We start from the raw sequence: 13,869 nt of genomic DNA on the forward strand, positions 1-13,869 counted from the left end.
AATGATGTCACATCACTGGTAGCTTAATTAAGGATTCCATTTGCTATTTTTTAAAAAAAGTGTTCTAATGGTTTCAGTTGCAGTCCATTCAAAATGACTGACAGGCAAACAGAAGTTTTAAAAGATTAAATTAATGTAAGTAACAAAGGTGACATTTTTAAATGGCTTATTCATTTATGTATTCATCAAATTATATTCCTTCCAAATATGGATACAGTGAATAGGAATACATTTTTTTCTTTGATAATTTAATAATCTCTGGAAAATGAGGAACTACCTTATTTTCATGCTTATTCGTTATTAAAGCTCCTATAACTCTAGCCCATCTTTTGTTACTAAAAAAGAAACATTGATAAAATTGTCAACTGTATTAAAATATTTCAATAACATTCATTTTATATTTCTTACTATATATTATGGCTCAGAGTAATGTTTCTATATATTAAAGAAAAGTGCAGTGTGTATAAATTTAGAAAAGGAAAACTTATGGAAATAGACTAAAACTGAATATTAAATTTTCTTCTACTGTTTATGATACTATTAAGCCAATAACAGAGAATTGAGGAAGTTGAAAGGCACACCAAAATGTTGGAGGATGTGTCGTGTTGTAAGTGTGAGAAAGCACAGTGGCATGAACAGGAGAGAAGTTATTTCTTTCCATACTGCATTAGTTCTTAAAACAAAACAGTGATTTATAACTTGGCTGATGGCAAGATACTTTCATTATTTTTCTTTCTCATTTTTGATACAATTTTCATAATACTGTGTTCATATCTAAATTTCAGTCTACATGACAAAGAAAATAAGAATATTCAATTGCCTTAAAAGCAACAACATAAAAATTAAACTGATAGTTGTGAAAATTAATATGTTACAATGTAAGATTTCTGTAATGTGCTTATGTACACAATATGGACAATGTAATATGTCCATTGGTCAAATTATTTTTCAACCCTTTTCCCCCTATTCTCCCACTACCATCTCCCTCCTTAGCTCATAACAATGTCTTTATTTTCTTCATTGCTCATTGTTTTAGTTTATGTATGTGAAAGCAAATGGGCATTATTTCTGTTCTTAGATCATAAAAGAGTAAGCTGAGAAGGATGTATACATGAAGAGGATTATGGTTCTCATAACAACAGGCAAACATGGTGGAACCCAGAGTCAATGAGACACACCCTTCAGTTTTGGTGGGAAAAATAGTTTCATTAGGGAGAAAACCATCACCAAATAATGACAGGTTTCCAGTAGGGAAAGAGACGTGCATTTGAATTTCAAAGAACACAGGGGATTTATGACATTTTGAGGTTTGGAAAAAGGTAGGGAAAGATTCTATATAGTATGCTCTTACATAGATTTGAGGAATAAAAACTCAATATGTTATATGTGTAAGTTCTCTTGAGTATGGTTACCAGCAGAGCTGGGCTTGATCACAGCTCATAACAGGATTATACTGGCAAATCAACATAAATTCAATTTACTTATTACCCCTGGGGAGAAATTTCAGGGAGCAATATTGGGGTAGTTGTGGCCTGAATACTATAATACTCGCAGAAATGCTAGGTCTAGGATCTAGCCAGAGGCTTACTTGTCCATTGTTACTGAATTTTTTAAGTTGTTTTTGAGAATTTAGAAATCATATATATTAATTTTGATTAACAGCTGTTAAGTGTTCCTCTCCTTTTTAAATTTTTCTGTTTTGAAAAATAATTCTGGTTAAACTTCTTCCTACTGTATCAGCAGTAGGAATGACTCCTGTCTTGTTGGTGATCTCAGAGGAAGATGTAACAGGTTTACTCAGTGTGGTATTGGCTGTGTACTCTCACAATCCAAAGAGAATTTCAAATGCCCAACCCAACAGTTCCCATTTCCATAGACAGTACAGAGTGATGTGTGAAAATTATTATACTTTTATTCTATGGTAATCTTCTTTGACCTCTACTTTGAAATTTCCTAGCTTATTCAGATGGAGCAGTAACATTTCAGGCTCTCTATCTGTTTTACTTCTGAAAACACTATGATTAATTATTGAGCTAGATAGGTCAAGAACATCTGATATGCAACTGTGGAGTAAACTGACTATAGAAAATAATATTCTCACAAAACAGGAATAAATGTTTTTCAATGATTCTACTGTAAAAAATGAGCAGTATTTTAAATTATTGATAGGCATATTTATCCTTATACTATATATATATATATATATATATATATATATATATATATATATCCAGATTTATTGACTAGCTAATGAATATGAATATTTTTAAAACAAAATGAATGTGATTAATTTCAAAATATTTTAAAACAATTAATCATCATTTATTACTTTCCTAGACTTCTAGAAATAAATTTTTTAAAATTAATTGTTTAAAATACAAATTATTTGACATTGTTTTATATTTTTTATATCAATAAGAGAGATATTTAGACCTATACCTGTTTTTTTTCTATTAATTCTTATAATGAATATTCTTCAACTCATCCTCAAATTTGTGTTTGAGTCAGGGCCCAACAAACAATGATCAATTCTTAGTACTATGAAAATGAACATTCTAAATGTTGTTTATTGCATAAACATTAACTTTGTGCTAGCTCCTTGAGTAATAATAACAAGAAAATAGAATAATATACTTATGCTTTTGTAAAAGTGTTTATCATTGTAAATTACACAAATTTTATTTTCATAGTAAATTATACAGTTTCACACTGTTTGTTGCTAATATTACAGTGTTATATAGTTTTTACTCTGCAATTACTCTAGCAATATTAATATGAAGTCCTTGGTCCTGTGAAGACTAGATGCCCCAGGGTAGGGAAATGTCAGGATGGGGAGATGGGAGTGGGTGGGTGGGTGGGTAACACCCTCATAGAAGCACAGGGAGGGGGCTGGGATAGGAGATTTTCAGAGGGGAAAACAGGAACGGGGATAACATTTGAACTGTAAATAAAGAAAATATCTAATAAAAATTCAAAAAAAAGTTTTAGGCTATATTTCATACAATTTTTTATTCCAAGTTCAAAATCTGTTCCTTAATGAACATCTTTAGCCATCCTACAAACTATATTCAAGCTACAAACTACTCAAGACAGAAACCTTTTCATTTTGATAATCATCTTTGTAATGAAGGGCTAACACTACAGTGACAATTCTTTGTTCTAAGCAAGACTTTATGTTACAATTTGAGTACTACCTGCAAAACAAATATGATTACCCCATATAGGATTGTTCATGAGCAATAACTTAAGCTAGTTCCCATTTGCTATCATGACATTTCATGCCAAAGAGTAAAAAATAAATGCCAGCTTGTTCAGTGCTTAAAAAAAGAGGCAACATAGGTGTCAGAAAGGTGAAGAGAAATAGTTGTTTGTTCAGCAATTTACTGGAGGAATAAAACAAGCTGGATTTTCAGTAGTGACTTTTATGAACACTGATAATGAATGATGTAAGTTGTCTGTTTAGTTTGTGTGTTTGTAGGTATAGAGCTATACTAACTGAGTACCAATTACTGAAAGATATTCCATATTTTGTAACAAAATAAGAAAGATAATTTTAAGAATTCTATGAAGTTATTTCCAGAAAATACAGATATCCAAGAGATACTGTTTATATTAGAGGCAGCATTTAGAGTGCTAACCTGCTAGGATGCCATTAATATAGCCACAGGCCTCTGAATAAGCATGGCTAGCGTAAAAATATCAACAACTTAGATTTAGGTAAAAGTGCTTTTAAAACTGAATTAGATAATCAAATGAACTCAGGCTACATATAGTTTCTTTTTTCCCCAAAACTGGTATGTAAGCCATTTTGATCAATGATCAATTATTCATATATTCAGTGTTGCTATGAGGATGTAGAATGTGAACTCATCATAAAATAAACAGTGTTTCTTGGATTTTATGGCTAAGGGGAGTTGGGTTGTACTAAAGAATCATAACAGAAAGCAAGAGATAAGTCCCAACATGAAAACCATTAGCTAGTGATAGAGAAAGGAGACTACTACATAGACTACTGTTCATTAAGAAACAGATTGTAAACTTAGAATAAAAGAAAGTCTTATGAAATGTAAGCTAAACCTTCTAAATAATAATGATAATGGTTAAAGTGTAAGTATAGAGTGAAGACTACAAAACAGCATTGTTAGAAACTGCAGTGTTTACTAGGAAAATGAAGTTTCTGTAATCTTACATGATAAACATAATGTAATCATACTCAAATAAATAAGCACAGTCTCCACTACGTTAGAAAATATAAAATCCACAAGTATGTTAAAATGAGTGGAATTTGGAGGTGATTTTGAGGTACTGCTTCAATAAGTGATGTGACATAGGCAATAAATGATGTGACATAGAAAGCTGTAGCTATACTCTCTCAAGCCACAGTCTCATCCACAGTATACTGAGTAAGAAAACAAGGGAGAGCAGAGTGACCCAGTTCCAAATGTCTCCATCAAGGAAATGAATCACAGTTGGGATTCCAATTTCAAATGAGCCAAGGTTCTTAGATGTTTTATTTGCTTTTAGATCACAACATTTGTTTCTCCTCTTCTACCTACAGATTGCATACATTTTCAATAACTTCCAATGAAAATTACTACTGGTTAAATTAATAAAAAACTTTTTCATAAAACTGACAATTTTTCTTCTCTAACCACATTCTTGGAGACCAATTAATTTAAAAAAATAAATCCATGCAATGTAGCAATGTATCATTTAACAAACAAAGAGAAGTAATTGTTAGTTATCAAAACATAAATAAGGATAAGTCAACCATAGAAACAATCCCCCTTCATCCTAAGACTGTTGGGTATATCATTCACATGCATACATATTCATATGCACTCAAATACACATTTGCAGCTGATGTTTTTCTTACATTACAGGCCTGTTGGTAAAGAAGTTAAACATGAGTCAAACAGCATAAAATTATCAGACTTGTTATATTTAGATGATAGTAGATGAAGAAGGTGCAGATATAAGCAAAGTATCTATGTCTATGTAAGAAAATTCCATATGAAATACAAACATATAACAATAAAAATCTTCCTGTTAATTGATAAGATTATTAAAATTGTAACCATATAAGCCAAAAATAAGTATGATGTGACAAAACCAGGATTGAAACCACGTGAATTCCATTAACGTTTTAGATGATAACATCAACTGAAATAATTTTATTTTAGCCTTCTCATTAACAGTAAGAATGGGGGGACTTCCGGTTTGGGACCGAGCCTAGAGCAGGTCGCAGGCAGCAGCTCCGTACCCAACCGGAGAAAACCAAGAAAAACAGGGACTCCCAGGAGCTTGAACTCACGCAGCATCCCAGGTAAGGAAAAAGCAGCACTCACCCCAAACAGGGAGCAACAGGGACCCACTGGGACCCAGGAATTCACTCCTGGCCTGGAGCGGGCTCCATCCGGTCTGGGCCCGAGCACTCGCGGATCCCGGGAGGCAGCTCTGCACCCAATCTCACAGACACCAGAGGAAGCGGGGCTCGCAGGACCTCTGTGCCAAGCAGGGTCTTGGGCTAGGAGGTGGCAGTGCTTGCCCCCGAACAGGGAGTGGCTAGGACCCACTGGGACCCAGGAGTTCACTCCAGGGCCCGGAGCGTGGGTTCCTTCTGGTCTGTGCCAGAGCAGATCCCGGGAGTCAGCTCTGCACCCAATCTCACAGAACCTAGAGGGAGCGGGGCTCTCCATGGCTCAAGCTAGCTCAAGCAGTTTCTTAGGCTAGGAGGTGGCAGTGCTCGCCCCCAATCAGGGAGCAACTGGGACCCACTGGGACCCACTGGGACTCATTGGGATCCAGGAATCCGCTCCTGACCCGGAGCCCCGGCCCCTTCCGGTTTCCACCTGAGCACCTAGCACATCTTGGGCCTCATCTCTAACTCAAGCAGCAAAACCCATCCCAAACAGTTCTGACACAACCTAGATAATAGGAAAGACAGGCCCCAGTCAGAGACAGCACTGATAGCACAAAGATGATCCAGATGGCGAAAGGCAAGCGCAAGAACACAAGCACCAGCAACCCAAGGTACTTGCCATTATCAGAACCTAGTTCTCCCACATTAGAAAGTCCTGAACTCCCCATATCACCAGGAAAACAAGAACCAGATCTAAAGTCATTTCTAATGATGATGCTAGAGGACTACAAGAAGGAAGTAAATAACACTATCAAAAAACTTGAGGAGAACACAGGAAAACAGGATGAAGTCCTTAAAGAAACACAAAAATCCTTTAAAGAATTACAAGAAAACACAAACAAACAGATGAAGGAATTGAACAAAACCATCCAGGACATAAAAATGGAAGTGGAAACAATAAAGAAATCACAAAGGGAGACTATCCTGGAGATAGAAAACCTAAAAAAGAAATCAGGAGTCATAGACACAAGCATCACCAACAGAATACAAGAGATAGAAGAAAGAATCTCAGGTGCAGAAGATACCTTAGAAAATATTGACACAACTATCAAAGAAAATGCAAAATGCAAAAAGTTGCTATCTCAAAATATCCAGGAAATCCAGGACGCAATGAGAAGACCAAACCTAAGGATAATAGGTATAGATGAGAGTGAAGATTCCCAACTTAAAGGGCCAGTAAATATCTTCAACAAAATTATTGAGGAAAACTTCCCTAACCTAAGGAATGAGATGCCCATAATCACACAAGAAGCCTACAGAACGCCAAACAGACTAGATCAAAAAAGAAATACCTCCCGTCACATAATAATCAAGACTCAAAATGTACAAAACAAAGACAGAATTTTAAAAGCAGTAAGGGAAAAAGGCCAAATAACATATAAAGGCAAACCTATCAGAATTACACCTGACTTCTCACCAGATACTATAAAAGCCAGAAGATCCTGGACAAATATCATACAAACCCTAAGAGAACATAAATGCCAGCCCAAGCTACTTTACCCAGCAAAACTCTCAATTACCATAGACGGAGAAACTAAGATATTCCATGACAAAACTGAATTTACACAGTATCTTCCCACAAATCCAGCTTTACAAAGGATAATAGCAGGAAAGCTCCAATACAAGGAGGGCAATCATACCCCAGAAAGAGCAAGAAAATAATCCTTTTCCATCAAACCCAAAAGAAGATAACCACACAAACGATGTCTCCACTATTAGCAAAAATGACAGGAAGCAAGAACACCCTCTCCTTAATATCTCTTAACATCAATGGACTCAATTCCCCAATAAAAAGGCATAGGCTAACGGACTGGATACGCAAACAGGACCCAGCTTTTTGCTGCTTACAGGAAACCCACCTCAGTGACAAAGACAGACACTACCTTAGAGTAAAAGGTTGGAAAACAATTTTTCAAGCAAATGGCACTAAGAAACAAGCGGGAGTAGCCATTCTAATATCGAATAAAATCAACTTTCAACTTAAAACTATCAAAAAGGATAAGGAAGGGCATTTCATACTTGTCAAAAAAAAGTCAACCAACATGAACTCTCAATTCTGAATATCTATGCGCCAAATACAAGAGCATCGAATTTCATAAAAGAAACCTTACTAAAGCTCAAAACACACATTGCACCTCACATAATAATAGTGGGAGACTTCAACACCCCACTCTCAGCAATGGATAAATCATGGAAACAGAAACTAAATAGAGATACAGTAAAACTAACAGAAGTTATGAACCAAATGGACTTAATAGATATCTATAGAACATTTCACCCTAAAGCAAAAGAATATACCATTTTCTCAGCACCTCATGGTACCTTCTCCAAAATAGACCATATAATTGGGCACAAGACAGGCCTCAACAGATATAAGAAAATTGAAATAATTCCCTGCATCCTATCAGATCACCATGGTCTAAGGCTGGTCTTCAAAAATGACAAAGGGAATGGAAAGCCCACATTTACATGGAAACTGAACAACACCCTACTCCTTGATAATCAGGTAAGGGAAGAAATAAAGAAAGAAATTAAAAACTTTTTAGAATTTAATGAAAATGATGACACATCATACCAAAATTTATGGGATACAATGAAAGCAGTGCTAAGAGGAAAATTCATAGCTCTAAGTGCCTACAAAAAGAAACTGGAGGGAGCATACACTAACAGCTTGACAGAGCACCTGAAAGACCTAGAACAAAAAGAAGCTAATACACCCAGGAGGAGTAGAAGGCAGGAAATAATTAAACTCAGGGCTGAAATCAACCAAATAGAAACAAAAAGAACTATCCAAAGAATCAATAAAACCAGGAGCTGGTTCTTTGAGAAAATCAACAAGATAGATAAACCCTTAGCTAGACTAATCAGAGGGCAGAGAGACAGTATCCAAATTAATAAAATCAGAACTCAAAAGGGGGACATAACAACAGAAAGTGAGGAAATTAAAAAAATCATCAAATCCTACTACAAAAGCCTATATTCAACAAAATTGGAAAATTTGGATGAAATGGACAATTTCCTAGACAAATACCAGTTGCCAATGTTAAATCAGGACCAGATAAACCATCTAAACAGTCCCATAACCCCAAAAGAAGTAGAAGCAGTCATTAAAAGTCTCCCTACAAAGAAAAGCCCGGGACCAGACGGTTTTAGTGCAGAATTCTATCAGACCTTCAAGGAAGACCTAATCCCAATTCTTTTCAAACTATTCCACAAAATAGAAACAGAAGGTACACTACCCAACTCATTCTTTGAAGCCACAATTACACTCATACCTAAGCCACACAAAGACCCAACAAAGAAAGAGAACTTCAGGCCAATCTCCCTTATGAACATTGATGCAAAATTACTCAATAAAATTCTAGCGAACCGAATTCAAGAACACATCAAAACAATTATCCATCATGATCAAGTTGGCTTCATCCCAGGAATGCAGGGTTGGTTCAATATTCGGAAATCCATCAATGTAATCCATTATATAAACAAACTCAAAGAAAAAAACCACATGATCATCTCACTAGATGCTGAGAAAGCATTTGACAAAATTCAACACCCCTTCATGATAAAAGTCTTGGAAAGGTCAGGAATTCAAGGTCCATACCTAAACATAGGAAAAGCAATTTACAGAAAACCAGTAGCCAGCATTAACCTAAATGGAGAGAAACTTGAAGCAATCCCACTAAAATCAGGGACTAGGCAAGGCTGCCCACTCTCCCCCTACTTATTTAATATAGTATTGGAAGTCCTAGCCAGAGCAATTAGGCAACACAAGGAGGTCAAAGGGATACAAATTGGAAAGGAAGAAGTCAAAATCTCACTATTTGCAGATGATATGATAGTATACTTAAGTGACCCCAAAACTTCCACCAGAGAACTCCTAAACCTGATAAACAACTTTAGCAAAGTGGCTGGATATAAAATTAACTCAAGCAAATCAGTAGCCTTCCTCTACTCAAAAGATAAACTGGCTGAGAAAGAAATTATGGAAATGACACCCTTCAAAATAGTCACAGATAATATAAAATACCTTGGTGTGAACCTAACCAAGCAAGTAAAAGACCTGTATGACAAGAACTTCATTCCCCTGAAGAAAGAAATCGAAGCTGATCTCAGAAGATGGAAAGATCTCCCATGCTCATGGATTGGAAGGATTAATATAGTAAAAATGGCTATTTTGCCAAAAGCCATCTACAGCTTTAATGCAATCCCCATCAAAATTCCCACTCAATTCTTCTCAGAGATAGAAAGAGCAATCTTAAAATTTATTTGGAATAACAAAAAACCCAGGATTGCGAAAACTACTCTCAGCAATAAAAGAACTTCTGGAGGAATCACCATCCCCGACTTCAAGCTGTACTACAAAGCAATAGTGATAAAAAACTGCATGGTATTGGAACAGAGACAGGCAGGAGGATCAGTGGAATAGAATAGAAGACCCAGAAATGAACCCCCATACCTATGGTAACTTAATCTTTGACAAAGGGGCTAAAACCATCGAATGGAAAAAAGATAGCATTTTCAACAAATGGTGCTGGTCCAACTGGTGGTCAGCATGTAAAAAAATGAAAATTGATCCATACTTATCTCCTTGTACAAAGCTCAATTCCAAGTGGATTAAGGACCTCCACCTAAAACCAGCCACACTGAAACTAATAGAAGAGAAACTGGGAAAAAGCCTGGAATACATAAGCACAGGGAAAAAGTTCCTGAACAGAACGCCAATGGCCTGTGCTCTAAGACCAAAAATTGACAAATGGGACCTCATAAAGCTGCAAAGCTTCTGTAAAGCAAAGGACACAGTCAATAGGACAGAGCGGCAACCAACAGATTGGGAAAAGATATTCACCAACCCTACATCTGATAAAGGGCTAATATCCAAGGTATACAAAGAACTGAAGAAATTAGACTCTAGACAATCAAAGAACCCTATTAAAAAATGGAGCACAGACCTGAACAAAGAATTCTCAACTGAGGAAGCTCGAATGGTTGAGAAGCACCTAAAGAAGTGTTCAGCATCCCTAGTCATCAGGGAAATGCAAATGAAAACAACACTGAGATTCCACCTCACACCAGTCAGAATGGCTAAGATCAAAAACACAGGTGACAGTACATGTTGGCGAGGATGTGGAGAAAGAGGAACACACCTCCACTGTTGGTGGGATTGTAAACTGGTACAACCACTATGGAAGGCAGTCTGGCGGTATCTCAGAAAATTGAACATAGCGTTACCTAGGGACCCAGCTATACCACTCCTGGGCATATACCCAAAAGAAGTTTCAACATACAACAGGGACACATGCTCCACCATGTTCATAGCAGCCTTATTTATAATAGCCAGAAGTTGGAAAGAACCCAGATGCCCTTCAACAGAAGAATGGATGCAGAAAATGTGGTACATTTATACAATGGAGTACTACTCAGCTATTAAAAACAATCAGTTCACAAAATTCCTAGGCAAATGGATGGAGCTGGAAAATATCATCTTGAGTGAGATGACCCAATCTCAAAGGAACATACATGGTATGCACTCACTGATAAGTGGATATTAGCCCAAAAGCTCACAATTTCTAAGAATCTTCATATAGACCACATAAAACTCACATAGAAGAAGGAAGACCAAAGTATGAATGCGTTGGTCCTTTTTAGAAGGAGCATCAAAAGTTTCAACCAGAACTCCCAAAGTCTAAACCACCAACGAGAGAGGACAAAGGGAGGGACTCACGCACCTGTATAGGGAATTGAGGGTGACCTTGTTAGACTCCAGTGAAAGTGGAGAGCCAAGGTCCCCAAAAGTTTGGATCCCCTACTGTGTTGGAATTCGAGAGCAGGGAGATGGGATTGGGAGGATGTTTGGAGCACACCATCACAAAAATTAGGAGGAAGGGGTAGGGGATAAGGGATTTGGGGGGAGAATGAGAAAGGAGACAACATTGAAAGGTAAATACGTATAATACCCAATAAAAACCCCACACAGATAAAGGATTTAAAAAAAAGGAAGTCTATTTATTTTAAATTAATTTCAAAAGTTTCTAGGAGATGCAAATTGGCTAAGATACTATTTTAAGCTCTCCACAAAAGAATTTAAATCTCTGTTCAATATTCTCAAGAGAGAGGTAAACCCTAACTTCCTCAACAGTTAATTGACAAAAGAGAGGTAATCTCACAAAAAGTAGAAAAAGCTATTTCTAATCGATATATCATATAGTCTGATTAATTGTCAGTGGAGCTATAAAAGTCCTTTGACAAAAGATTATTAATATAGATTTATATATCCTTAAATAAGGCCTTCATGACTCTCTGAGTGTGGAAGGAGCAACTGTTGGCGCTTCTGCCCTGATTTTACAAGAACTCTGAAAAATTGCCTTTAAAAACAAAAGAGGGGGAACGGTACCCCCTCAGAAGGAGTCCCCCTGAAATACTCTCCATCATGCCTTGTCCACTTTTTTCTCTCTAAAGCTAAAAGCTCATGGCAAATCTCTTGCTGACCATGTTGGTGACCTCGGGCACCACCAAGACCAACAAAACTTTGCCACAGATATGGGGAAGGACCCTCCTACCCATAAAGGGAATGCCCCAGTCCCAGTTCCCTTATGGAGCCGAGGACTGATATGCCTGCCCAATACCACAGAAGGCACAGCTAACCGGCTACCACAAATATTAATGAAAAATATAGATACCCTCACAAAGCCAGGCCCAATCATAAATACGATGAATAACAATTTACATCCAGGGAAGAGAAATCTCCCTGAGAATCCCCTTCTTTTTTCTTTCCAGGTAAAATTGAATCACCCGTGATGCCTGCTATTAGAAGTTCTAACCCAGATGGACCAGAAGCCAGGAGCCTCGCCCTTACCCTCACCCCCTACCTTTTCCCACCTGCACAAGGTCCCCTGAAGCTGGGCAACTGCAAGATCCTGCTTGGCAACTGCAGATAGACTCAAAGCAGTGTACCATATCATCTGAAGAATAGCAGGGAGACCATAACTCAAGCAGTGTACCATATCTTCTGAAGAATAGCAGGTTGCAGTCCTCCTCGCCCTCACGAATAACCAGGACCTGCCGGTCGGGTCAAGTGGCACCCAGATGTGGGGCTCGAGGCACGGACCCATCCGGACGGACCCTCATTGAGAGGATGTGCGCACGACATCAAGATTGAGCAAGACAGAGATCATCGCCCGTGACCTGTCGTCCACGGAACCAGGTTGATGCTGCCATCGAGAAGGCAGTTGAAGTTCATTACCATCAGCAGAAAATCGCAGAGTATCCAGAAGTGACTCCGCAGGAGACTGACACAGCTGTCAGCTCCCCGCCTCCCCCTACGGTCGACCCCTAGACTTCCACGCCCTCCAGAAGGGTTCCTGGTATGCCTGGCTTTGCCCTCATTTCTCTCGCTAGAGAGCTTGGCCTCTTGATCACCACAAGAAAAATTGGCTTTTTCCTAAACCAAGGCCACCCTTGATATGGCCGCTAACATTGGGGAGCCTTCCTTTATGACAATATTACACCCCAAACTGACAAATGGTTGGTAACTTGAACATTTACAAGAGACTAGGATGGCTGTGAGTTAGTCCAATGACGGGATTATTGTAGGTCCACTTCCCAGGGGCCCACCCAATGCAGCCGAAAAGGAGTGCGTGGTGCTGGGAGTGGGTGCAGCCTACATGGCCTAAGACAGGGCTCTCACCCTCCTTTCACCCACATCAGAGTCCCTTGACGTTGCCCATCGTCGACAGCCTAAAGCCTTCGACCATCGATGTGACTCGTCTCACATCAGTGTTTTGGGGTTGTGAACTTGTCTAAGACCCCCCATAATTAGACATCCAAATTCAAAACTCACATAGTTGGGATTGAACATAAGACGCCTTCTCTAACTAAACAGAGAAGGGGGAGATGCCAGAAGCCAGGACCCTCGCCCTTACCCTTACCCCCTACCTTTCCCCACCTGCACAATGTCCTCTGAAGCTTGGCAACTGCAAGATCCTGCTTAGCAACTGCAGATAGACTCAAAGCAGAGTACCATGTCTTCTTAAGAATAGCAGGGAGACCATAACTCAAGCAGTGTACCATATCTTCTGAAGAACTGCAGGTAGAGCATAATTCAAGGCAGTGTACCATATAGACCATGACATGTTTCAAGGCACAGGCCAAGAAGATTTTGTACTTTTCCACCACCTGGACCCTCTTACCCCCTCCCCTTATAAAACATGCTATAAAAAAGCATTTCATGTTCAAAAAAAAAATAGAAATTAAAAAAAAAGAAAAAAAAAGCTTCTGTATATCAAAGAACACCCTAAATTAGATAAAACAGCAGGCTACAGAATGGGAAAACATTTTTATTAATACATATCCAAAGGAGGGCTGATATCCAAAATATATAAAGAATAAAAAATGATCTGAATATCCAGAAAAGAAATAATTCCGTTTAAAAATGGAGTTTAGAGGTCTGT

The sequence above is a fragment of the Grammomys surdaster genome, unplaced genomic scaffold, assembly GCF_004785775.1.
Source record: "Grammomys surdaster isolate TR1022 unplaced genomic scaffold, NIH_TR_1.0 65, whole genome shotgun sequence".
NCBI classification, from domain to species: domain Eukaryota; kingdom Metazoa; phylum Chordata; class Mammalia; order Rodentia; family Muridae; genus Grammomys; species Grammomys surdaster.